This window comes from Ursus arctos, unplaced genomic scaffold (assembly GCF_023065955.2).
Source record: "Ursus arctos isolate Adak ecotype North America unplaced genomic scaffold, UrsArc2.0 scaffold_12, whole genome shotgun sequence".
Lineage (NCBI taxonomy): Eukaryota > Metazoa > Chordata > Mammalia > Carnivora > Ursidae > Ursus > Ursus arctos.
In genome coordinates, this window is record NW_026622786.1 from 5,008,914 (window position 1) to 5,033,799 (window position 24,886).

Genomic DNA, 24,886 nt, shown 5'->3' on the forward strand with positions numbered 1-24,886 from the left:
CCTCCATAGCAAAGTAACCAATGAAGCTGTCACAAGAATGGTGATGGGCAAACTTGGACCCTCTTGGTCTCCGGGTGGGCTGAGCTGGGACACACACAGCGTTAACTATGGAGTGTCCTGGCCAGAGGGTTAGGCTGAATTTAGTCAGGAGGAAATGATCAGACAACTTCAGGATGTAGACCCTTAAGCCAAGACATCTGACTGTCCCCTACAAACAAGGAAATGTCAGCACCAGCAGACACAGCCACCTAACGGTGAGGAGATGTTTTGGGTTCAAAAGGACTAAAAAAAAAAAAAAAAGGAACACATTCTTTTTAGTCCTTTGGAACCCAAAATATCTCTTCTCGCTTGTGTTGTCTCTTCTATGTGGTGACACTGACTGTTTGAAGAAAGTCCAGTCATCTTGTTCAATAGTCTACATTCTCAAGTTGTCTGGTAACTTCCTCATGCTCAAATTCAGGCTAAACCTTTCCAGCAAGAACACCGCATAGTTAATGCTGTCTGCTCCTAGCGCAGCCCATCTGGTGGCCCAGAATGTCCAGTTTGACTTGTGGTCTTTTTGCATGGTGCTCCTGACTCAGGTTCTCTGCAGGGTGGAATTGAGAGCAGCAAGACTTAAGGTCTGTCAAAACTGTGTCATCTAGTCAGGCATTGGTCTCCTGAGGGATTTCTCACAACTGGAGCTGAAGGCTAGAATATCTCTCATCAAAGCAGTCTTTTGCAGTCAAAATCACAGAGAATGGCTTGTGATTGTGATGTTGATTCTCAGCAAAGGATCCCACCTGTGCTGTGTTTGGGCTTTAAGTTGATTTGCTGTTCTAGATTTCTTTTCATCAAGTGGAAAATGATGGGGTTTTGTGATGGGGTTTATGATGGGGTTTTCTTCACATGAGGAATCTCTTAGTTTCTGAAGTACTTGGTATCTGAGAGAGAAAGAGAGAGAAATCAAATGTGAGTCTTGGTCAGATGTCACCTGGTGACAGAGGCCAGGAGCAAGCTGAACCCCTGTCCAGAAGGAGCCTAAAGGGGGAGCCGCAGGCAGCCTGAGGGGGAGAGTGAGAGCCACAGGTCAGAAGTAATACCTCACTAAACTGAGCGTCAGCCTGTGTTGCAGGATCCAGGGACCCCTGTGCTCCCCCACCCCCCAGCAGGAGCCTGGTGATATCCCAGCTCCAGGCTGCTGTGAGCTTTGGCCAGATCCCAACTACCCCTTCCTCAGTAGCCACTTCACTCTTGAGCCCCCTTCATCAGAATCCCAAGTGATGGCTTTCTCACGTCTCCCAGAGAGGGATGCACCTAGCACCCAGCACACACGTTCAGAAACAGACTGCTGTAGGAAGGAGGGGACCCTTGGCCGACAAACACACCCCCTTCTCACCCTTGTCCCAGTCTTCTGAGGAGGAGGCCAGGCTATGGAATGAGTCCTAGAATGTCAGAGCCAACAGGAGCCTCAGCCTATCTCCAAGTTCCTTTCTGCCATGTGCATATGAGGACCTCCTAAAGCCATGTGACCTGTGTCTAAAAACCCTGGACTGAAACCCTGGCTCAGGCCCTGTGCAAACATGTGGGGGAAGGGAGAGGAAAGCCTCTGATCTGGAGGTGTGGGCAAGCAGTAGACATTCTTGGTCACTTGGCTGGAGAGGAACAAGCCCAAAGGGGCAGAGGGAAGAGCTCAAGGAGGAGAAACTCAAAGGGGAATTCACAAAAAGAGAGCAGGGGTGTTACCATGGCCCTAGTCATTTTCACTCAGGGAGGCCAACATTCTCTGAAGGTAATCTCACACAGGATAGCCCTTGGGGCATTTCTAGGACTATTCTCAATGCAGAGACTCACCAAACTCTGAAGTGAAAATGAAAAGGCATTCGTTTTAGCTCTCTAGATTCTCATCCCTTCTTTTCTAAAGTTTCCCTAAAGAAAGAGTCTCTCAGTGTTTACCCTGGTATAAAGAAGGACCTGCAAATGGGTTAACATAGGAGAATGAGAACTAAGGTTCTTTACTGAGATGTTGTATAAGGACAAAATTTGATTAAAATGTTCTCTTTCAATCTGCAGTGAACCTGCAGGGGGCTCTGAAATCCACTCAGTGACTAGTGAACTGTGGATTTCATTGTCATAGGAGTAGAGCACTAAATTCTTTGACCTTTGATCAGGGAAGAGATTATGTATTGGACTCTGGGTATCTATGTAATATTTATTTTTTTCTTGTCTTTTTTTTTTCTTTTTTTCTTTCATTTTCTTTATTTTACTTGTTTATTATTCTGTTTCGTTAGCCAGTGTATGGTACATCATTAGTTTTTGAGGTTGTGTCCAATGATTTATCAGTGACGTATAAACCCAGTGCACATCACAACACGTGCCTTCTACATTATAGGGGCTGAGGAGAAACCTAACTCCAGGCAGTCCGGTGTGGCACTCCCAGCTGTGACAGGTTCTCATTTAGTTTTTCTCATGGAGGCTCTTTCTCCTCAGCTTTACACTTCTTATTCACATGGAGAAGTTGAGGGTTACGTGTCCTCCTAGGTCAGATTCCCTGAAAGACCCAGGAGGAGAGTCCTTTTGCAAGTGACTCATTAAGACAGTGCTCCTGGGAGGATGAGGCCTCAGAGTTGGGCAAGCAGGGAAGGAAGGCAAAGAAGCCGAGAAAGTGTGTGATTTCCGGCAAAGTTCGCGTGTTTGGCGACATGTGTAACTGATGCTGCTCTGCTGAGGAGGGCCATGGGGCCTGCTTCCCCGTGGCCATGAGTGGAGGGGAGAGGGGATCTCAGGACGGCCCCAGCAGGAACACAGCAGAGTTCAGATGCAACCAGGTGATGGAGATGGCAGGGCTGGCAGGGTGGCAGTCCCTAGGGAAACAGACGGAAGCCCAGACAGAGGTAGCACCAGCTGTGGGAGTGACCAAACGAGGAAGACAAGGCAGTGTGAGTGTGTCGGGGGGGTGCAGCTATCATCTGAAGGACAGCAATAGGAATCCCTGTTTCCAAGAGCCACAGGGCGTATGATTACCTCAGTTCCCTAAGCCAGAGGGACATGGAATTTGCATGCGAGTCTCCACCGGCCTAACTGCAGTTTTCTCTTGGGAATCTTCTCTTCCATGACACCGAGGGCTTTCCTGTGGCCAAAGACTTGACACTCACACTGGCTGTCCCTCGAGGCCTCAGCGGCATCGCCCTCCAGCTTGGGAGGGTTCTTCACGCAGAGGGAAGCATCCAAACCCAGCTCTGGATGGAAAAGCACATCAGCAGGATTTGTTGTTATTCGTGATCTTTCTGATCCTCCACCCACACTGATCTCAAAGGACGACATCGGACAGAAGGAGCAAGGCCATCCGAGTATTCAGAGGGGAGGGGAAGCCAATGGACACGCTTTGATTATTTCCTGTTTTGTTCATCTCTCTCACACTACCTGCATGGATAAGAATGCCAGAAGGCCAAAGTGCTTGCAGTTGACAAAAGTGAAATCAGAGAAGCAGAATTGGTAAAAACAGAGTTCCGGAGAAGAAAAGACAAAGGCAGGGCAATCAGGCTGGAAAGAGGCTGTGCTATTGGTGGGAAGAGACTGTAGACATCAGCTAAAATCAAAGTTGAAGGGAAGCCTTTGGGGAGCAACCAGGGAAGAGAAAGCTGGGGAGTTGACACAACACGCATCAACACGTGGTGCACTTCACACGTGTACACTCTGGATAATACACACACGGATTATACATCGTGTATGTGACCTGAGATACAAATGTGTGTGTCTGTATGTATGTATGTACCTAATTCAGTAAATGATTAAATAGAGATCTGGGGGACACGGAACCTAATATTCTAACCTCCCTTCTGGTCAGTTGAAATTGGAAAAAATACACAAATCCAAGGACAATGAGAAAGGGGGTGGAAGAAACAGGTGACTGTTCAACACCACGGAGGGATTACAGGGGGGAGCAGGTGGGAACAAAACAGAGTAACGCCATCTGCCATGGCGTGACAGTTTGTATTCGCCCCCAGTTCATAGGGGTGAATCACAATCCCCAATGTGATGGTTTTGTGGGGTGAGCAGCTGGTCGGCATCCCCCCTAGAAGGGATCCGTGCCCTATAAAGGAGACCCCACAAAGCTCCTCACTCCTGGAAGGACAAGGGAGTCAGGCGGCCACTCCGAACCAGGAAGGCAGCATCACCAGGCCCTAAATGTGCACCTGTTTGATTGTGGTTCTACCGCACCTGCAGAACTGTGAGATCACAACTTCTGTTGTTGACAAGTCAGCCTGTCTGTGGGATTTTTTTCTCAGAGCCGGAATGCACAAAGAACCCGGCATGGAGCCTGGTTTCCCTCTTAGTCCTCTGTGGAGGTTGAGTCACAGAGAGAGGAACTGAGCCAGCGGGGTGAGTCGGGGCCACAACAGTGGGCGCCATGGAGAAGTGACAGGCTCGAGGGGGAAGACAGTAAGTACGTCAAGTTCTAAGGCCCTTCTCGGGGCTGTGCTTCCCCGAACATTCCCTGAGCTCTTTCTCTGGGGTCTCTCCCCGGTGCCACAGTCTGCTGCTTATGTCACCTCCACCTGAGAACTGCGTCTCCTCATTTCTCAGGTAGTTCTGACAGAGGAGCCCCAGGCCACCCCAGGCTCCAGGAAGGGGCACTGAATGCAGGAGGGAAAGGAACACATGACCCAGGGGAGGGTTGGAAAGCTCAGTCTTCAGGAAATCTGAGCAGAGGTGGGTCCTGATGAAGAGGAAGCTGGGGACGAGGCCCCAGAGATGAGGGGAGATGATGAACTAGACGGAGGATCAGAGGAGAGAGTGACATGTGCACTTCATGTAAGAAAGGGGCCACTTATGTCCTTAGAAAAGGGAAAAAAGAAAAATAAGTGGGAGACAGTGTTGTGAGGCCAGTATTACCATTGTGACTGTGAGCACCGAACAGGGAAGATTGCCTCGACGGTGTCTTAGGAGAGAAAATTGGGCACAGGAGCCTTTCTGAGAAAGCTAGGGAAGATGGGGTCTGGTGAAGGTGGAGCCACTGACAACTGCCCCGCCCCCCATGAAACAATGCCCCGAAACCATTTGCCGAGTGCTAAAGCCTCACAGCAACCCACAAATTAGACATGACAAATTCATAGATGTTGTCAAGCAACTTCTGTTGAATCAGGCCCCCTAGAATTTATGCCGTTTCTTCTTTCCCGTAGCGATGGAATGGAGATACTAGTTTTGCGCTTTCCGATGAAGGGACAGAGGGGAAACTGGGTAAGAGGATGAATAAGTTGGCCAGTTATAGAGCCAGAAAGTAGCAAACCCAAGACCTGGGGCAGAGCTGATACTAAACACTGGGCTCTTGCTGACCTCGCTGGATTGGAGCATCATGGGGTTCGACCTCACCCCGTTGCTGCCTCCAGCCATAAGCTTGTGACGACCAACACAGGGACTAGAACTTCCTACTCCCCGTCCCTCTCACCTTGGAAGAGCGGCCATTGGTTCCCAGAACCCATCTTGGCATCCAGGCTCCCGATGGCAGAGGAGAGGCCGAGCCTGGCTCTGTTGTCTCCACAATCCAACTGCTGTTCCAGCTGCTGTTGCAGAGAATTGGCCACCTGGGTGCTTGGCTGTGTCTGTGCTCCAGACATTTGCACCTCTGCCCTTTGGAAAGTCACGTTTCCACTCGATGGGCCCTGGTGACGGGGAGCCTGCATCGGGGCTGAAGCAAGAAGAGATTTCAATGGGATCCACCCCAGGGCTCCTTAGCTGAGCACTCCCAGAACACCCACGTCTGATGTCCCTTCCGGTCTGAGAGACCACCCTGCGAGCAGGTACAAAGGTAGACATCATGTGTATGAAGGAGATGTCAGGGTTATGTCCGAGCCTAGGGATGCTGGGATGGCAGGTGCCCAGCCTGCGAAGTCCCTGAGGTGAAAATCACCCCCTTCAGTCCACCAGGCGTTTGGATGGGCCTATGACTTCATTCCTATCATTCCGTTAGTCGTAACCTTCTACCTACAGCCTAGAGAGAGTAGGTCCTAGAGAGTTCTTAAGGTATGGGGAGAAGGAGTTGCCAGTGGGAGCTGTGCAGTATTACAGGGGTGCCAGGCAGCCAAGTGAAGAGCCTCCTGGGCACCCCTCGTGACAACAGAAAAGGCCCGGGACCTCTCAGCTCTCATTGCTTTTGGATGGAGCCTCATGGAGACATTGATCTCTCAGAGGGGCTGGAAGAGCCCCTGGCTCTGCTCACAGGACAGTGTCTCACAGGGTAGGAGTTGGCAGATGTGTGGCAGGGTCACAGGGATCTCTGGGGGCAGTCTCGCAACCTTTTCCTTTACATTTACAACTGTTTCAAATAATTTGGTACAAAAAAAGAGGGCAGGGCCAACCGCATCCCCACATAGGCCCTGACAGGACTGAGTGGAGAGTAGTGGGCAGTCTGAGCTGGTGTGGGTCTGAGGTCCCATAACCACTGGCCAGGGGTCTTGGGCAAGTGACATGACGTTGCTGAGGCTCGGTTCCCTTGGCTCTCACAGGAGATGCCACACCGACCGGAGAGTGACCTGTGAGGACATGAGGGGCTCCAGCACAACAGCGCTGCTGGTGAGCGGGCACGGAAAGGGACGTGGCCGACAAACGAAGCAAAGTAACTGTGTGTTTCATTTCTGCTTCCTGAATTGCTGTAATCCTGAGGAGGCCTTTGCTTCTTGGCCCCTCCGAGAGGAATGGGAAACAGGGGAGAAGGTGGTGCTAGGGTGGAGAGACTGTTAACTGACCAAAAAGATGAAGGAACAAAATATTTCATGGCCAATTTCACTAGCAACATTGACACAGTGAGGAACCTCATAGACTCCTTGCTGCTCCTACAAGGTGATTTGATGAGCAAGGAAAGTCGGCTAACAATGCAAATGCTTCTCCCAGAAGCAAAGTCCGAATTGTAGCCTGAGTGGGAAGAAATGAGAATTGGGTGTTAGCCTGCACTCCTATGCAAGTGTGAACCAAGGGGGTCTTGCTGAGCAGGCAGCACTTTTCTGAAGATTCTGGAGAGGGGAACAACTCTGCTTTGCTCCAGAATGAGGCCAATACCCACGGCAGGTGCACGGACCGTTGATCCTTTTCATGACATTATGCTACTGAGAGCAACACTTGACGGGGAGAAAATCACTGAAGCTGCACACAGGGTGGAAAGGACACCATCCGTGGAGGATGGAAAACCAGGGCTAGAGCTTCGGCTTCACTGAAACCACGGGGTCAAGCTAGGACTGGGTGCTCAGGATCTTCTATCTAAATGCTGAGCATTCTGGGCTCCCCAGAAGCCAAAACTTTGATCTCAGCAACAATATCACAGATGCTGCAAATATGGAGCACATGCAAATCTGCGTGGAGAGCCAGAGAGTTTGCAGGACATTACACCAGATATACAACTGGCAATAAAATCTCATGAGTAGCAGAAGTCGGTTCTTACAAAAAAGAAAGAAAGCAAGAAAGCAGGAAAGAAAAAGGAGAGAAAAGAAAGAGTCCTGTTACCCAGATATCTACAGTTGATATCATGGTGGCTGAAGGTTTGCTCTTTTCCCTGCATTTCTCCTCTCTAAACTGACTTGGTACCAAGGGCCTGCACTTGGGAGGGAGCTTGGTGGCAGAGGGAAGTCTGGGACAGAAGGAAAGGAAAATTGTCTGACCCACATGATGCCTTTTCTTTTTTTTATACACTCCACGCCCAGTGTGGAGCCCAACGTGGGCCTTGAACTCACAACCCTATGATCAAGACCTGAATGGAGATCAAGAGCTGGATGCTTAACCAACTGAGCCACCCAGGTAACCCAGTGTTTTTGAAATGAAATCCAAGAGCAGAGTTCTAACCAGTTGAGTCTCCAGGGTCTGTTGGCAGGGATGCACGTCTCAGCCGATTTAGGTTGTTGGATACAGAGAAGACAGGCTTCCTGAACTCCCCCCCACCCAGGAATGTTGTGCCCCTCACAATGGGAGTACTTACCATCCACATCCAGACCCAAGAAGGTTTCCTGCTTATCAAATGTGAATGAAGCACTTGTGTAAGGTCTGCAGGTGTCTGGCAGGTCATGGCCAAATGAAGAAGTCAAATAACAGTCATCCAGGGAGTCCTGTGGGTCTTCATTGTCTTCTGCCACTGGTAGCTCCCTGTGGAGCCTCGTGTGACAGGCAGGACTAGAGATGCAACAAGAAAGTTGAGTCAACATGGAGTCCCAGCTGCTTTGGGCGGCACCGAAAAGAAATGCGAAGTCTTCTTCCCATGAACCTTTCTGCCTCCATCTGGGGCCAGAGTGTGGATGTACCGGGGATAGATGAGGCAGGCAGGGAGGGAGCAAGAGCTGGAGGGGCCCAGAGCATGGCCAGAATGGGAGACTAAAGGGAAGGAGTCTGAACCACCCCAGCACACAGCAGTCACAACACACAGCACGCTCAGAAAACAATAAAACCAGCATCAACACTTTTGCATACGTTTTGTTGACATTTACAGAAAGCACCAAGACAACCCCAGACTGGCAGCATTGTAGATTCCTAGAAAGCTCGTGTGTCCGAGGCCTACTTGTCTAAACACTGAGATATCAATTTTTTTACACACTTTTCTTGCCATGAATTCTTGCCAACGTCATAATGCGAAACCAGCAGAGACAGATGTGCATCTTAGGCTGGACTCAATACAAAGAGAGACCGTGAGAATGCAAGAAATCCTGTGATTGGTTAGTATACCTGTGTCAATGGCCTGAGCTTCCAAATTTGGGACGCATAAAGAAAGGGGCCTATACGAGTACCACAGTGAAACAGAGAACATTGCTAACGGACCATATTATGGGTGTCTGAATGGGTGAAATAGGTACATTTAGCACTTTCTAGATTTGCCGAGAGCCAAGATCCCCAGACATCACCACTGCATTAAAGCCCATGATTCTTCAGAGTTACCTGGGGCATATCCGTCCTTGGTCTTCTTCCTCCACAAGATCATTATGACTGTCTACAAATAAATACAGACAGGGCCAGTCACGTTCAACAACACCATGTGTACATTCCAATTAAGTATCCGATACAACTAGCACACGGACTGTGCGCCGCTTAGCGGGGCAGCAGGATATTGTGAGAGTAACCATCCAGGAGGCCTCAGGTAGTGTCTTGGGAATGTGCCTTGGTCTGCTTTCCTGAGCCATTGGGCATGAGCTCCCTGCTGTGGTAGAGCCACATCTCAAGAGTCTGTGTACAGCGTGAAACGTGTGTTTTGCCACAGATTCTGGGGAACAGCTTACCTATATTCTAAAAACTTAGTGCAACCTTCTCTCATTACCTTATGCCATGAGATAAATGGTTTAAGGGAATTTAGACACAGAGACCAGACTGATGGATGGAATCTGCAAACCCTCATGTCAAAAGAAACCTTTTGTGTACAATTCTTTGTGCTTACAGACATATGAGCCATGCATGGGAGGGGCAAAGGCCAGAATCAGCTGTGCTTCAAGGAAACCTACGAGCAAGCTGATGGCAGAGGTGTTGATGACCTGATACTCTGATGACAACTCAGTGTAGACAGCCAACATAGAGGACACAGACACTGGGAGTCAGAGCAGTCAGGCAGGAAAACAACAAATCGAAAGATGTAGGTAAGGCTGCCAACATCTTTGGACAGGTACAAAAATTCAAGAGACAATATTCAGCTATGAAAATGAGAACATTGCAGATGAAGAGAGATATTTAATTGAAATCAGGAACAAAGACAGAGAACTCTGCATGTGGAGCACAAGTGAGTGTGAGCTGTCACATCTGCCTTGAATCAAATGTCCTAACTTCTGTCAGAAGCCATAAGCATGGCCTGAGATGAGGAACAAAGGGCAGGTGCCTGACTCACCTGAGGTCTGTGCTAAAAAGTGTATCCTAGAGCCTGACTCAGATCCTTATGTCTACTGGGCTTCTACAGAGCGATGACACATTTCTGCACAACCAGAGGTTGGGATCCCAAAAATAGGGGGTCAGCTTGGGAGTCCAGTTGGAGCTTTATCACCTTGACAATGGAGGACTCACTAGCTACTTCCAGAGCAGTACAGATGTCCAGATCTTCGAATGAGGTGATGTCAGCCTTGCTACAAGTCCCGAGGGAGTCAGACAGGTCAGGAAGGGCCGAATAAGTCAAATAGCATTCATCCAGGGAGTCACATGGGGTATCCTCTTCCACCTCTGGCAGCTCTGCGGTGAGCCTGGGAGGGTCGGGAGATCTGAAGTTTAACACAAGAAAAGTAGACACCCCAGCATCCTACTGGTTTTGATGGGAGGCCGAGAAGTATACTCATAACAAAGGGGCACAGCCGTGATTAACAGCAAAAACTATCCTCCTGTTACAGGGGCAGAGAGTGGCTGCTGTGGGGGCAGTAGAGACAGATAGAGAACAAAAGGTGCTCAGGATAGTGGCCGCAGAGCTAAGCTTCTGAGCAACAAACTTAACGACTGTGGAATGGAACACACAGCTCACAGTGCGCATGGAGAATCCTAAAGGTGGCTTCAACACTTTTGCATAAATATTATTGATACTACCTTGGGTAACCAAGTGAACACAGGCTTTAAAAGACAACATCCATATGGAGAGACCGTGTGTCGTCGGTGCCTCTTTCTCATCCTGTGACGTGATGTGAATTTTTTTTAGGTATTCTTTGGCTATAATATATCCTCAGTGTGGTAACACCAAACAGGGAGAGGCAGATAGTCGTCTCACTGTCCTTTTACCAAAAGGAGAGAACAGGGGAATGCACGAATCCCAGTGACTGCTAATTCACGAAGTTCCACCCCTTCAGGTTATTGAAATGAAGGGGTCAGTAAACGGAACTTAACCATGTAACATGTGAAGCCACACTTCATGGTTAAACAAAGGTACTTTGTGATTGGAGAACGGATAAAACAGGCATGTCTGGCAGTTTGTTTCTTCCTTGAAATGCAGTCCTTCAGTTTAACCACTGAAATAACAACCCAGGCTTCTTCAGAGTTACCTGGGGCCTATCGGGTCTTGGTCTTCTTCCTCCTTATGAGAGATTTGATTTTCTGTAAATACATAAAGACAGGGCAGTCATTAAGCAGATCCTGCTCGGTACATTAATAATCTAGTGTCTAATGCTAGCCGGGCACTCAGATATGCTCAGTGTGAGAACAGATTTAGGCAGAAGAATATTTCAGGGTGCTTCTGATATTGTCTTATGATAAGTGGCTTGATTTCCTTGCCTGAGACATTGGGAAAAATTTATTTTTTCTAGGAGATCATCATCACGGTTGCCCTTGTCTTAAGTCTGTACAAACACTGTACTTATCTTTTTCATACAGATTCTGGGGATCCAGCCTCTGAGCATTCTAAAAGGATTACTGCAGAATTCAGCCTTCTCTCATCAGAGAGCCTGCTTGTTGAGACTTACTGGAACTTATGCACTGAGAGTGAACAGATGGAATGCAACGACAAACCCTCAAATGAAAGTGAGTCTTTGGTGCTACAGAGAATGTTGGCTCAGTTCGTGTGGTGGGGGAATGCAAAGCACAGCTCTGCTTTGGGAAACACACAAACAAGCTATCAGTGGAGGCACTGAGGGTGGGTTTTCAGACAACTGTTTAGGAAGACAAGTCAACCCAAAGGGGAGACACAAGCAGGGTTTAGAATAGCAAAACCAGGGGTGCCTGGGTGGCGCAGCGGTTAAGCGTCTGCCTTCGGCTCAGGGCGTGATCCCGGCATTCTGGGATCGAGCCCCACATCAGGCTCCTCCGCTATGAGCCTGCTTCTTCCTCTCCCACTCCCCCTGCTTGTGTTCCCTCTCTCGCTGGCTGTCTCTATCTCTGTCAAATGAATAAATAAAATCTTAAAAAAAAAAAAAAAAAAGAATAGCAAAACCAGTTAACCCAGGACAAGAATGCCAACTGACAGTGGCAGGCATAGATTCGTAAAGGACCTGGCTCAGAGATGAAACGTAGAGCTTATTGAAAGTGAGAAAAGAGGTTTCATCCAAATTAGGTCTGACAGACAACTTCTGTGCTCATGTTGCTGAGGTGAGTTGAGTTTGTCCTGCCTCCTTTGGCCCAATGACCTGACAGAGAACCCAACATGACATGGGCTTGCCTTGGGACTAGGAAGAGAGCAAAGCTCCCTGACACACTTGACATCTGTGTTTAAAACTCAATCCTAGAGTCCAGTTCAGATCAATATGTCTCTACAGGGCCTCCCCACCGGGATGACCTCTCTCGGCACAGCAGAGGTCTGGGATACAAAGAACAGGAGATCTATGTGGGTGTCCAGTTGGAGCTTTATCACCTTGACAATGGAGTACTCACTGGCCACTTCTAGAGAGGAACAGACTTCCAGGTCCTCAGGTGAGAAGATGGCGGTGCTCCTGTAAGGCCAGTAGGAGTCAGACAGCTCGGGAAGAACTGAATATGTCAAGTAGTGTTTATCTGGAGAGTCCCGTGAGACGTCCTGCTCTACCACCTCTAGCAGCTGTCCACTGAGCCTGCAGGGTGGGGACAACCGAAGATTAACCTGAGAGGGATCTGAAATCCTATGTCCTGTCTGACTTTGTTGGAAGGGACAAAGGAATGGTCAAGAAAGCAGAGAGGCTGACCCATTCAAGAGAGAAACAACTCTTCTTGTTTGAGTGCGACAAGCTCTGTTTGTCACAGGAGCAGCAGATAGAAAGGACAGTAAGTGCTCAGCGCACAGGCCAAGTAGCAAGCTTGTGAAGAAGGAGCCTCAATTATCTCTGTGTCATGCAATCATGACTCACTACACACAGAGTCTCAGAATAGTGGCTTTCCCCCTTCCTGTCAAATGGCATCGAGTTCTGCATTTGTGACCAAGTGACTGTCCCAGCTATCTCATCCAGAAAGGCCTCTTTCTCTCAATATCTGGCATGATAGTATATGTTTGTCTTCTTGCTGTGATATGTTCTTGCTAGGAAACCATGTCAACATGATAAATCTAACAGGCAGAAAGAAGACGTGCATCTCTCAATAAAGCACGGAGGACAGAATGAGCGAGCTCGGCGATCCTTGTGACATATTAAGTTTACCTGGGTCAGCTGACTGTGGGTTACTCAACTAGGGAGGTAATTAAGAAAAATGGAAGCAATCCAAGTACCATAAAAAAGCAGAAAACATGGTGAAAATGGATAATTTGTCATCGACCAAATAGATAATGTAGTTCTCTTCAGCACTTTCTGCTTTTCCCTGGGTGCCACTTTTGAATTCACAGCCCCCAAGTATTCAGAATTACCTGGGGGCAACTGACTCTTGTCCTTTCGGTCCCTCCTGAACAATTTCGTTTTCTGCAAATAAAGGAAGAGAAAGAGTTACATGACGCAGACTCCCCTTCACAAATGCCCACTCTTAGGTCCCATGTAGCACAGGAGAGCAACAGAAGCAGATTGAAAACAGGCAACCGTGAGAGAACTCATCCAGGAGGGCTTAGGAGGGCCCTGGAAGCAATCACTGGCATTGCTGTCTTCAGCCATTAAATAAATGTCCCTGATATGACAGGCCATCATCACAGCATCCTGTCTTGAGTCTGCCAACAACAAGTTGATTCTTTTCCCCCGAGATCCTGGGGAAGAACCCGGCTGATTCCGAGGGGTTGCTGCAACCTCTACGACATCGGCCACAGCAACGTGTTTCGTGACACATCTCCAAAGGCAAGAGAAACAAGAGATAAAATGAACTTGTGGGACTTCATCAAGATAAAAAGCTTCTGCATAGCAAAGGAAACAGTCAAAAAAACTAAGGCAGACCTGGAATTGGAGAATATATTTGCAAATGACACTACAGATAAAAGACTGGTATCCAAGGTCTACAAAGAACTTCTCAAACTTAATACACAAGAAACAAATAAACAAATCATAAAATGGGCAGAAGACATGAATAGACACTTTTCCTTTGAAGACATACAAATGGCTAACAGACACACAAAAGAATGTTCAAAATCATTAGCCATCAAGGAAATTGAAATCAAATCCACACTGAGATACCACCTTACACCAGTTCTAAGGCCCTTGTCGGGGCTGTGCTTCCCCGAACATTCCCTGAGCTCTTTCTCTGGGGCCTCTCCCCGGTGCCATAGTCTGCTGCTTATGTCACCTCCACCTGAGAACTACATCTCCCCATTTCTCAGGTAGTTCTGACAGAGGATCCCCAGGCCACCCCAGGCTCCAGGAATGGTCACTGAATGCAGGAGGGTAAGGAACGCACGACCCAGGGGAAGGTCAGAAAGCTCAGTCTTTAGGAAATCTGAGCAGAGGTGGGTCCTGATGAAGAGGAAGCTGGGGACGAGGCCCCAGAGATGAGGGGAGATGATGAACTAGACGGAGGATCAGAGGAGAGAGTGACATGTGCACTTCATGTAAGAAAGGGGCCACTTATGTCCTTAGAAAAGGGAAAAAAGAAAAATAAGTGGGAGACAGTGTTGTGAGGCCAGTATTACCATTGTGACTGTGAGCACCGAACAGGGAAGATTGCCTTGAATATGTCATAGGAGAGAAAACTGGGTACACGAGCCTTTCTGAGAAAGCCAGGGAAGATGGGGTCCGGTGAAAGTGGAGCCTCTGACAACTGCCCCGTCCCCCATGAAACAATGCCCCGAAACCATTTGCCGAGGGCTAAAGCCCCACAGTGACCCACAAATTAGACACGACAAATTCATAGATGTTCTCAAGCAATTTCTGTTGAATCAGGCCCCCCAGAATTTATGCCGTTTCTTCTTTCCCGTAGCGATGGAATGGAGATACTAGTTTTGCACTTTCCGATGAAGGGGCAGAGGAGAAACTAGGTAAGAGGATGAATAAGTTGGCCAGTTATAGAGCCAGAAAGTTGCAAACCCAGGACCTGGGGCAGAGCTGATAGTAAACACCGGGTTCTTGCTGACCTCGCTGGATTGGAGCATCATGGGGTTCGACCTCACTCCGTTGCTGCCTCCAGCCACAAGCCTGTGACAACCAACACAGAGAGTAGAACTTCCTACTCCCCGTCCCTCTCACCTTGGAAGAGCGGCCATTGGTTCCCAGAACCCATCTTGGCATTCAGGCTCCCGATGGCAGAGGAGAGGCCGAGCCTGGCTCTGTTGTCTCCACAATCCAACTGCTGTTCCAGCTGCTGTTGCAGAGAATTGGCCACCTGGGTGCTTGGCTGTGTCTGTGCTCCAGACATTTGCACCTCTGCCCTTTGGAAAGTCATGTTTCCACTCGATGGGCCCTGGTGACGGGGAGCCTGCATCGGGGCTGAAGCAAGAAGAGATTTCAATGGGATCCACCCCAGGGCTCCTTAGCTGAGCACTCCCAGAACACCCACGTCTGATGTCCCTTCCCGTCTGAGAGACCACCCTGCGAGCAGGTACAAAGGCAAACATCACGTGTATGAAGGAGATGTCAGTGTTGTGTCCTAGCCTAGGGATACTGGGACGGCAGGTGCCCAGCCTGCAAAGTCCCTGAGGTGAAAATCACCCCCTTCAGTCCACCAGGCCTTGGCATGGGCACACAAGTTCATTTCTATCATTCCATTAGTCGTAACCTTCTTCCTACAGCCTAGAGAGAGTAGGTCCTAGAGAGTTCTTAGGGCATGGGGAGAAGGAGTTGTCAGTGGGTGCTGTGCAGCATTAGAAGGGTGCCAGGCAGCCAAGTGAAGGGCCTCCTGGGCACCCCTTGTCACAACAGAAAAGGCCCGGGACCTCTCAGCTCTCACTGCTTTTGGATGAAGCCTCATGGAGACATTGATCTCTCAGAGGGGCTGGAAGAGCCCCTGGCTCTGCTCACAGGACAGAGTGACTCACAGGGTGGGAGTTGGCAGATGTGTGGCAGGGTCACAGGGATCTCTGGGGGCAGTCTTGCAACCTTTTTGTTTACATTTACAACTGTTTCAAATAATTTGGTACAAAAGCAGAGAGGACAGGGCCAACCCCATCCCCACACAGGCCCTGACAGGACTGAGTGGAGAGTAGTGGGCAGTCTGAGCTGGTGCGGGTCTGAGATCCTACTAACCACTGGCCAGGGGTCCTGGGCAAGTGACATGACGTTGCTGAGCCTCAGCACCCTCGGCTCTCACAGGAGATGCCACACCAACTGGAGAGTGACCTCTGAGGACACGAGCCGCTCCAACACGACAGCGCTGCTGCTGAGCGGGCACGGAAAGGGACGTGGCGGACAAACGAAGCAAAGTAACTGTGTGTTTCATTTCTGCTTCCTGAATTGCTGTAATCCTGAGGAGGCCTTTGCTTCTTGGCCCCTCCGAGAGGAATGGGAAACGGGAGAAGGTGGTCCTAGGGTGGAGAGACTGTTAACTGACCAAAAAGATGAAGGAACAAAATGTTTCATGGCCAATTTCACTAGACAACATTGACACAGTGAGGAACCTCATAGACTCCTTGCTGCTCCTACAAGGCGATTTGATGGCAAGGAAATTTGGCTAACAACGCAAACGCTTCTCCCAGAAGCAAAGTCCGAATTGTAGCCTGAGTGGGAAGAAATGAGAATTGGGTGTTAGCCTGCACTCCTGTGCGAGTGTGACCCAAGGGGGTCTTGCTGAGAAGGCAGCACTTTCTGAAGATTCTGGAGAGGGGAACAACTCTGCTTTGCTCCAGAATGAGGCCAATACCCACGGCAGGTGCACGGACCATTGATCATTTACATGACATTATGCTACTGAGAGCAACACTTGACGGGGAGAAAATCACTGAAGCTGCACACAGGGTGGAAAGGACACCATCCGTGGAGGATGGAAAACCAGGCCTAGAGCTTCGGCTTCACTGAACCACGGGGTCCAGCTAGGACTGGGTGCTCGGGATCGTCTATCTAAATGCTGAGCATTCTGGGCTCCCCAGAAGCCAAAACTTTGATCTCAGCAACAATATCACAGATGCTGCAAATATGGAGCACATGCAAATCTGTGTGGAGAGCCAGAGAGTTTGCAGGACACTACAACAGATATACAACTGGCAATAGAATCTCATTAGTAGCAGAAGTCGGTTCTTACAAAAAAGAAAGAAAGCAAGAAAGCGGGAACGAAAAAAGAAAAGAAAGAGTCCTGTTACCCAGATATCTACAGTTGACATCGTGGTGGCTGAAGGTTTTACTCTTTTCCCTGCATTTCTCCTCTCTAAACTGACTTGGTACCAAGGGCCTGCACTTGGGAGGGGGCTTGGTGGCAGAGGGAAGTCTGGGACAGAAGGAAAGGAAAATTGTCTGACCCACATGATGCCTTTTTTTTTTTTATACACTCCCCGCCCAGTGTGGAGCCCAACGTGGGCCTTGAACTCACAACCCTATGATCAAGACCTGAATGGAGATCAAGAGCTGGATGCTTAACCAACTGAGCCACCCAGGTAACCCAGTGTTTTTGAAATGAAATCCAAGAGCAGAGTTCTAACCAGTTTGAGTCTCTAGGATCTGTTGGCAGGGATGCACGTCTCAGCCGATTTAGGTTGTTGGATATAGAGAAGACAGGCTTCCTGACCTCCCCTCCACCCAGGAGTGTTGTGCCCCTCACAATGGGAGTACTTACCACCCACATCCAGACCCAAGAAGGTTTCCTGCTTATCAAATGTGAATGAAGCACTTGTGTAAGGTCTGCAGGTGTCTGGCGGGTCATGGCCAAATGAAGAAGTCAAATAACAGTCATCCAGGGAGTCCTGCGGGTCTTCATTCTCTTCTGCCACTGGTAGCTCCCTGTGGAGCCTCGTGTGACAGGCAGGACTAGAGATGCAACAAGAAAGTTGAGTCAACATGGAGTCCCAGCTGCTTTGGGCGGCACCGAAAAGAAATGCGAAGTCTTCTTCCCATGAACCATTCTGCCTCCATCTGGGGCCAGAGTGTGGATGTACTGGGGATAGATGAGGCAGGCAGGGAGGGAGCAAGAGCTGGAGGGGCCCAGAGCATGGCCAGAATGGGAGACTAAAGGGAAGGAGTCTGAACCACCCCAGCACACAGCAGTCACAACACACAGCACGCTCAGAAAACAATAAAACCAGCATCAACACTTTTGCATACGTTTTGTTGACATTTACAGAAAGCACCAAGACAACCCCAGACTGGCAGCATTGTAGATTCCTAGAAAGCTCGTGTGTCCGAGGCCTACTTGTCTAAACACTGAGATATCAATTTTTTTACACACTTTTCTTGCCATGAATTCTTGCCAACGTCATAATGCGAAACCAGCAGAGACAGATGTGCATCTTAGGCTGGACTCAATACAAAGAGAGACCGTGAGAATGCAAGAAATCCTGTGATTGGTTAGTATACCTGTGTCAATGGCCTGAGCTTCCAAATTTGGGACGCATAAAGAAAGGGGCCTATATGAGTACCACAGTGAAACAGAGAACATTGCTAACGGACCATTTTATGGGTGTCTGAATGGGTGAAATAGGTACATTTAGCACTTTCTAGATTTGCCGAGAGCCAAGATCCCCAGACATCACCACTGCATTAAAGCCCATGATTCTTCAGAGTTACCTGGGGCATATCCGTCCTTGGTCTTCTTCCTCCACAAGATCATTATGACTGTCTACAAATAAATACAGACAGGGCCAGTCACGTTCAACAACACCATGTGTACATTCCAATTAAGTATCCGATACAACTAGCACACGGACTGTGCGCCGCTTAGCGGGGCAGCAGGATATTGTGAGAGTAACCATCCAGGAGGCCTCAGGTAGTGTCTTGGGAATGTGCCTTGGTCTGCTTTCCTGAGCCATTGGGCATGAGCTCCCTGCTGTGGTAGAGCCACATCTCAAGAGTCTGTGTACAGCGTGAAACGTGTGTTTTGCCACAGATTCTGGGGAACAGCTTACCTACATTCTAAAAACTTAGTGCAACCTTCTCTCATTACCTTATGCCATGAGATAAATGGTTTAAGGGAATTTAGACACAGAGACCAGACTGATGGATGGAATCTGCAAACCCTCATGTCAAAAGAAACCTTTTGTGTACAATTCTTTGTGCTTACAGACATATGAGCCATGCATGGGAGGGGCAAAGGCCAGAATCAGCTGTGCTTCAAGGAAACCTACGAGCAAGCTGATGGCAGAGGTGTTGATGACCTGATACTCTGATGACAACTCAGTGTAGACAGCCAACATAGAGGACACAGACACTGGGAGTCAGAGCAGTCAGGCAGGGAAAGAACAAATCGAAAGATGTAGGTAAGGCTGCCAACATCTTTGGACAGGCACAAAAATTCAAGAGACAATATTCAGCTATGAAAATGAGAGCATTGGAGATGAAGAGAGATATTTAATGGAAATCAGGAACAAAGACAGAGACCTCTGCATGTGGAGCACAAGTGAGTGTTAGCTGTCACATCTGCCTTGAATCGAATGTCCTAACTTCTGTCAGAAGCCATAAGCATGGCCTGAGATGAGGAACAAAGGGCAGGTGCCTGACTCACCTGAGGTCTGTGCTAAAAAGTGTATCCTAGAGCCTGACTCAGATCCTTATGTCTACTGGGCTTCTACAGAGCGATGACACATTTCTGCACAACCAGAGGTTGGGATCCCAAAAATAGGGGGTCAGCTTGGGAGTCCAGTTGGAGCTTTATCACCTTGACAATGGAGGACTCACTAGCTACTTCCAGAGCAGAACAGATGTCCAGATCTTCGAATGAGGTGATGTCAGCCTTGCTACAAGTCCCGAGGGAGTCAGACAGGTCAGGAAGGGCCGAATAAGTCAAATAGCATTCATCCAGAGAGTCACATGGGGTATCCTCTTCCACCTCTGGCAGCTCTGCGGTGAGCCTGGGAGGGTCGGGAAATCTGAAGTTTAACACAAGAAAAGTAGACACCCCAGCATCCTACTGGTTTTGATGGGAGGCCGAGAAGTATACTCATAACAAAGGGGCACAGCCGTGATTAACAGCAAAAACTATCCTCCTGTTACAGGGGCAGAGAGTGGCTGCTGTGGGGGCAGTAGAGACAGATAGAGAACAAAAGGTGCTCAGGATAGTGGCCGCAGAGCTAAGCTTCTGAGCAACAAACTGAACGACTATGGAATGGAACACATAGCTCACAGCGCACATGGGGAATCCTAAAGGTGGCTTGAACACTTGCATAAATATTGTTGATACTACCTTGGGTGACCAAGTGAACACAGGCTTTAAAAGACAACATCCATATGGAGAGACCTTGTGTCGTTGGTGCCTCTTTCTTATGACGTGAGTGCTTTTTTTAGGTATTCTTTGGCTATAATATATCCTCAGTGTGGTAACACCAAACAGGGAGAGGCATATAGGCCTCTCACTCTCATTTTACCAAAAGGATAGAACAGGGGAATGCAGAGAATCCCAGTGACTGCTAATTCACCAAGTTCCATGCCCTTCAGGTTATTGAAGTGAAGGGGTCAGTAAATGGAACTTAACTATGTAACATGTGAAGCCACACTTCATGGTTAAACAAAGGTACTTTGTGATTGGAGAACGGATAAAACAGGCATGTCTGGCAGTTTATGTTTCTTCCTTGAAATGCAGTCCTTCAGTTTAACCACTGAAATAACAACCCAGGATTCTTCATAGTTACCTGGGGCCTATCGGGTCTTGGTCTTCTTCCTCCTTATGAGAGATTTGGTTTTCTGTAAATACATAAAGACAGGGCAGTCATTAAGCAGATCCTGCTCTGTACATTAGTAATCTAGTGTCTAATGCTAGCCAGGTACTCAGATATGCTCAATGTGAGAACAGGTTTAGTCAGAAGACTATTTCAGGGTGCTTCTGATATTGTCTTATGATAAGTGGCTTGATTTCCTTGCCTGAGGCATTGGGAAAAATTTATTTTTTCTAGGAGATCATCATCACGGTTGCCCTTGTCTTAAGTCTGTGCAAACACTGTACTTACCTTTTTCATACAGATTCTGGGGATCCAGCCTCTGAGCATTCTAAAAGGATTACTGCAGAATTCAGCCTTCTCTCATCAGAGAGCCTGCTTGTTGAAGACTTACTGGAATTTATATACTGAGAGTGAACAGATGGAATGCAACGACAAACCCTCAAATGAAAGTGAGTCTTTGGTGCTACAGAGAATGTTGGCTCAGTTCGTGTGGTGGGGGAATGCAAAGCACAGCTCTGCTTTGGGAAACACACAAACAAGCTATCAGTGGAGGCACTGAGGGTGGGTTTTCAGACAACTGCTTAGGAAGACAAGTCAACCCAAAGGGGAGATACAAGCGGGGTTTAGAATAGCAAAACCAGTTAACCCAGGACAAGAATGCCAACTGACAGTGGCAGGCATAGATTCGTAAAGGACCTGGCTCAGAGATGAAACGTAGAGCTATTGAAGGTGAGAAGATATATTTCATCCAAATTAGGTCTGACAGACAACTTCTGTGGTCATGTTGCTGAGGTGAGTTGAGTTTGTCCTGCCTCCTTTGGCCCAATGACCTGACAGAGAACCCAACATGACATGGGCATGCCCTGGGACTAGGAAGAGAGCAAAGCTCCCTGACACACCTGACATCTGTGCTTAACCTCAATCCTAGAGCCCAGTTCAGATCAATATGTCTCTACAGGGCCTCCCCACAGGGATGACCTCTCTCGGCACAGCAGAGGTCTGGGATACAAAGAACAGGAGATCTATGTGGGTGTCCAGTTGGAGCTTTATCACCTTGACAATGGAGTACTCACTGGCCACTTCTAGAGAGGAACAGACTTCCAGGTCCTCAGGTGAGAAGATGGCGGCGCTCCTGTAAGGCCAGTAGGAGTCAGACAGCTCGGGAAGAACTGAATATGTCAAGTAGTGTTTATCTGGAGAGTCCCGTGAGACGTCCTGCTCTACCACCTCTAGCAGCTGTCCACTGAGCCTGCAGGGTGGGGACAACCGAAGATTAACCTGAGAGGGATCTGAAATCCTATGTCCTGTCTGACTTTGTTGGAAGGGACAAAGGAATGGTCAAGAAAGCAGAGAGGCTGACCCATTCAAGAGAGAAACAACTCTTCTTGTTTGAGTGCGACAAGCTCTGTTTGTCACAGGAGCAGCAGATAGAAAGGACAGTAAGTGCTCAGCGCACGGGCCAAACAGCAAGCTTGTGAGGAAGGAGCCTCAATTATCTCTGTGCCATCCAGTCATGACTCTCTACATACAGAGTCTCAGAATGGTGGCTTTCCCCCTTCCTGTCAAATGGCATCCAGTTCTGCATTTTGTGGCCAAGTGACTGTCCCAGCTATCTCATCCAGAAAGGTCTCTTTCTCTCAATATCTGGCATGATAGTATATGTTTGTCTTCTTGCTGTGATATGTTCTTGCTAGGAACACATGTCAACATGATAAATCTAACAGGCAGAAAGAAGACGTGCATCTCTCAATAAAGCACAGAGGAGAGAATGAGCGAGCTCAGCGATCCCTGTTACATATTAGTTTACCTGGGTCAGCTGACTGTGGGTTACTCAACTAGAGAAGTAATTAAGAAGTGGGAAGCAATCCAAGTACCACAAAAAATCAGAAAACATGGTGAAAATGGATAATTTGTTGTCGACCAAATAGATATTATAGTTCTCTTCAGCACTTTCTGCTTTTCCCTGGTTGCTACTTTTGAGTTCACAGCCCCCAAGTATTCAGAATTACCTGGGGGCAACTGACTCTTGTCCTTTCGGTCCCTCCTGATCAATTTGGTTTTCTGCAAATAAAGGAAGAGAAAGAGTTACATGAAGCACATTCCCCTTCACAAATGCCCACTCTTAGGTCCCATGTAGTACAAGAGAGCAACAGAAGCAGAGTGAAAACAGGCAACCGTGAGAGAACTCATCCAGGAGGGCTTAGGAGGGCCCTGGAAGCAATCACTGGCATTGCTCTCTTCAGCCATTAAAGAAATGTCCCTGATATGACAGGCCATCATCACAGCATCCTGTCTTGAGTCTATGCCAACAACAAGTTGATTCTTTTCCCCCGAGATCCTGGGGAAGAACCCAGCTGCTTCTGAGAGGGTTGCTGCAACCTCTACGACATCGGCCACAGCAACGTGTTTCGTGACACATCTCCAAAGGCAAGAGAAACAAGAGATAAAATGAACTTGTGGGACTTCATCAAGATAAAAAGCTTCTGCACAGCCAAGGAAACAGTCAGAAAAACTAAGAGGCAGCCCACGGAATGGGAGAATATATTTGCAAACGACACTACAGATAAAAGACTGGTTTCCAAGATCTACAAAGAACTTCTCAAACTCAATACACAAGAAACAAATAAACAAATCATAAAACGGGCAGAAGACATGAATAGACACTTATCCATTGAAGACATAATATTGGCTAACAGACACACGAAAAAATGTTCAAAATCATTAGCCATCAAGGAAATTGAAATGAAAACGACACTGAGATACCACCTTACACCAGTTAGAATGGCAAATTGACAAGGCAAGAAACAACAATTGTTGAAGAGGATGTGGAGAAAGGGGATCCCTCCTACATTGTTGGTAGGAATGCAAGTTGGTACAGCCACTGTGGAAAACAGTGTGGAGGTCCCTTAAAAAGTTAAAAATGGAGCTACCCTGTGATCCAGCAATTGCACTACTGGGTATTTACCCCAAAGATACAGACATAGTGAAGAGAAGGGCCATATGCACCCCAATGTTCATAGCAGCATTGTCCACAGTAGCTAAATGATGGAAGGAGCCGAGATGCCCTTCAACAGATGACTGGATTTAAAAGAAGTGGTCCATATATACAATGGAATATTACTCAGCTATCAAAAAGAATGATGTCTCAACGTTTGCTGCAACATGGACGGCACTGGAGCAGATAATTCTAAGTGAAATAAGTCAAGCAGTGAAAGAGAATTATCATATGGTTTCTCTCATCTATGGAACATAAGAACTAGGAAGATCGGTAGGAGATGAAAGGATAAAGTAAGGCGGGGTAATCACAAGGGGGAATGAAGCATGAGAGACTATGGACTCTGAGAAACAAACTGAGAGCTTCAGAGGGGAGGGTGGTGGGGGAATGGGATAGGCTGGGGATGGGTAGTAAGGAGGGCATGTATTGCATGGTGCACTGGGTGTTATACGGAACTAATGAATCATCGAACTTTTCATCAAAAACCAGAGATGTGCTGTATGGTGGCTAATATAATATAATAAAAAATATTATTATATAAAAAAAAGAGAGAGATACAGTGAAAATTAGGAGGTCTGGAAGTGACCTCCTGTGCCTGGGCTGGAGAGGTATATGAGTCTGGCAGGGCCACCTTGAGAGCAGTGATTGACAGTGGCCCAGACATAAAAGTGCTGTGACTTAGACAGGAGTTGAGCAAAGCTCGCTGACTCATGGAATGTCTTATATCAAACACAGTCCTACAGCCTGGATCACAACAGTTTGTAAGGATAGGATCTACTTATGGGGATTAAGACTCTGAGTCTACACAGGGTGTGAGGAACAAGGAATAGGGACACTACCTGGGGCAGCACATGGACTTTCCTCCCCTTTGGTATGGGACCATTCTCTGGCTAAATCCAGAGCAGAGCCGATTTCCTGTTCTTCAAATGGGAACTCACCATCACTGTAAGACTGGTCGCTGTCACACCCTTCTTCCAGAACCGAAGGGGTCAAATCGTAATCATCTACTCTGTCCTGTAGGACTTCCTTCTTTTCGACTTCTTCCTGCTCCACGCTGTGCCGGGTGAGACAGGAATGACAACAGATCAAACCGGGGGGATCAGACATCATGGCTTCCTAGCTGGTTTTGATGGGAGTTATAGGGAATGGTCACTAGAAGCAAAGGGCCATCGCCTGGAGAGGGAAAAAGCTATCCATCCTACAAGAGGCAAAGTGTGGCTGCCATGGTGGGGGATGGGGGGAGAGTAGCAGCAGCAGATATGCAGAGCACTGCCCACAGCAGGGCTGACGAGGAATGAGACTCTACCACCCCAGTATGGTACAGTCACGGCATGAAGCACAGAGGGAGACCAGGCCCGGGGCAGCCACCACGTGCCTGA

The 24,886-nt window shown here is 48.1% G+C and overlaps 1 protein-coding gene and 1 long non-coding RNA gene across 2 annotated transcripts in view; one reads left to right on the forward strand and one right to left on the reverse strand.

Annotated features, from left to right (window-relative positions):
• Positions 1-24,886, forward strand: part of LOC125281748 (myomegalin-like) — a 132,580-nt gene that overhangs the window by 20,877 nt on the left and 86,817 nt on the right. The window contains 5 exon segments of the mRNA XM_057310763.1: positions 2,372-5,788; positions 6,486-7,767; positions 11,284-11,430; positions 17,209-17,302; positions 20,814-20,961. The gene's annotated coding sequence lies outside the window, so the exon portion shown is untranslated.
• On the reverse strand, positions 17,603-20,817 carry LOC130543488 (uncharacterized). Its single transcript, XR_008958867.1, has 3 exons — positions 20,486-20,817; positions 19,536-19,708; positions 17,603-18,480 (listed from the first exon to the last, which is right to left on the reverse strand). It is a non-coding gene; the product is annotated as an uncharacterized LOC130543488 (long non-coding RNA).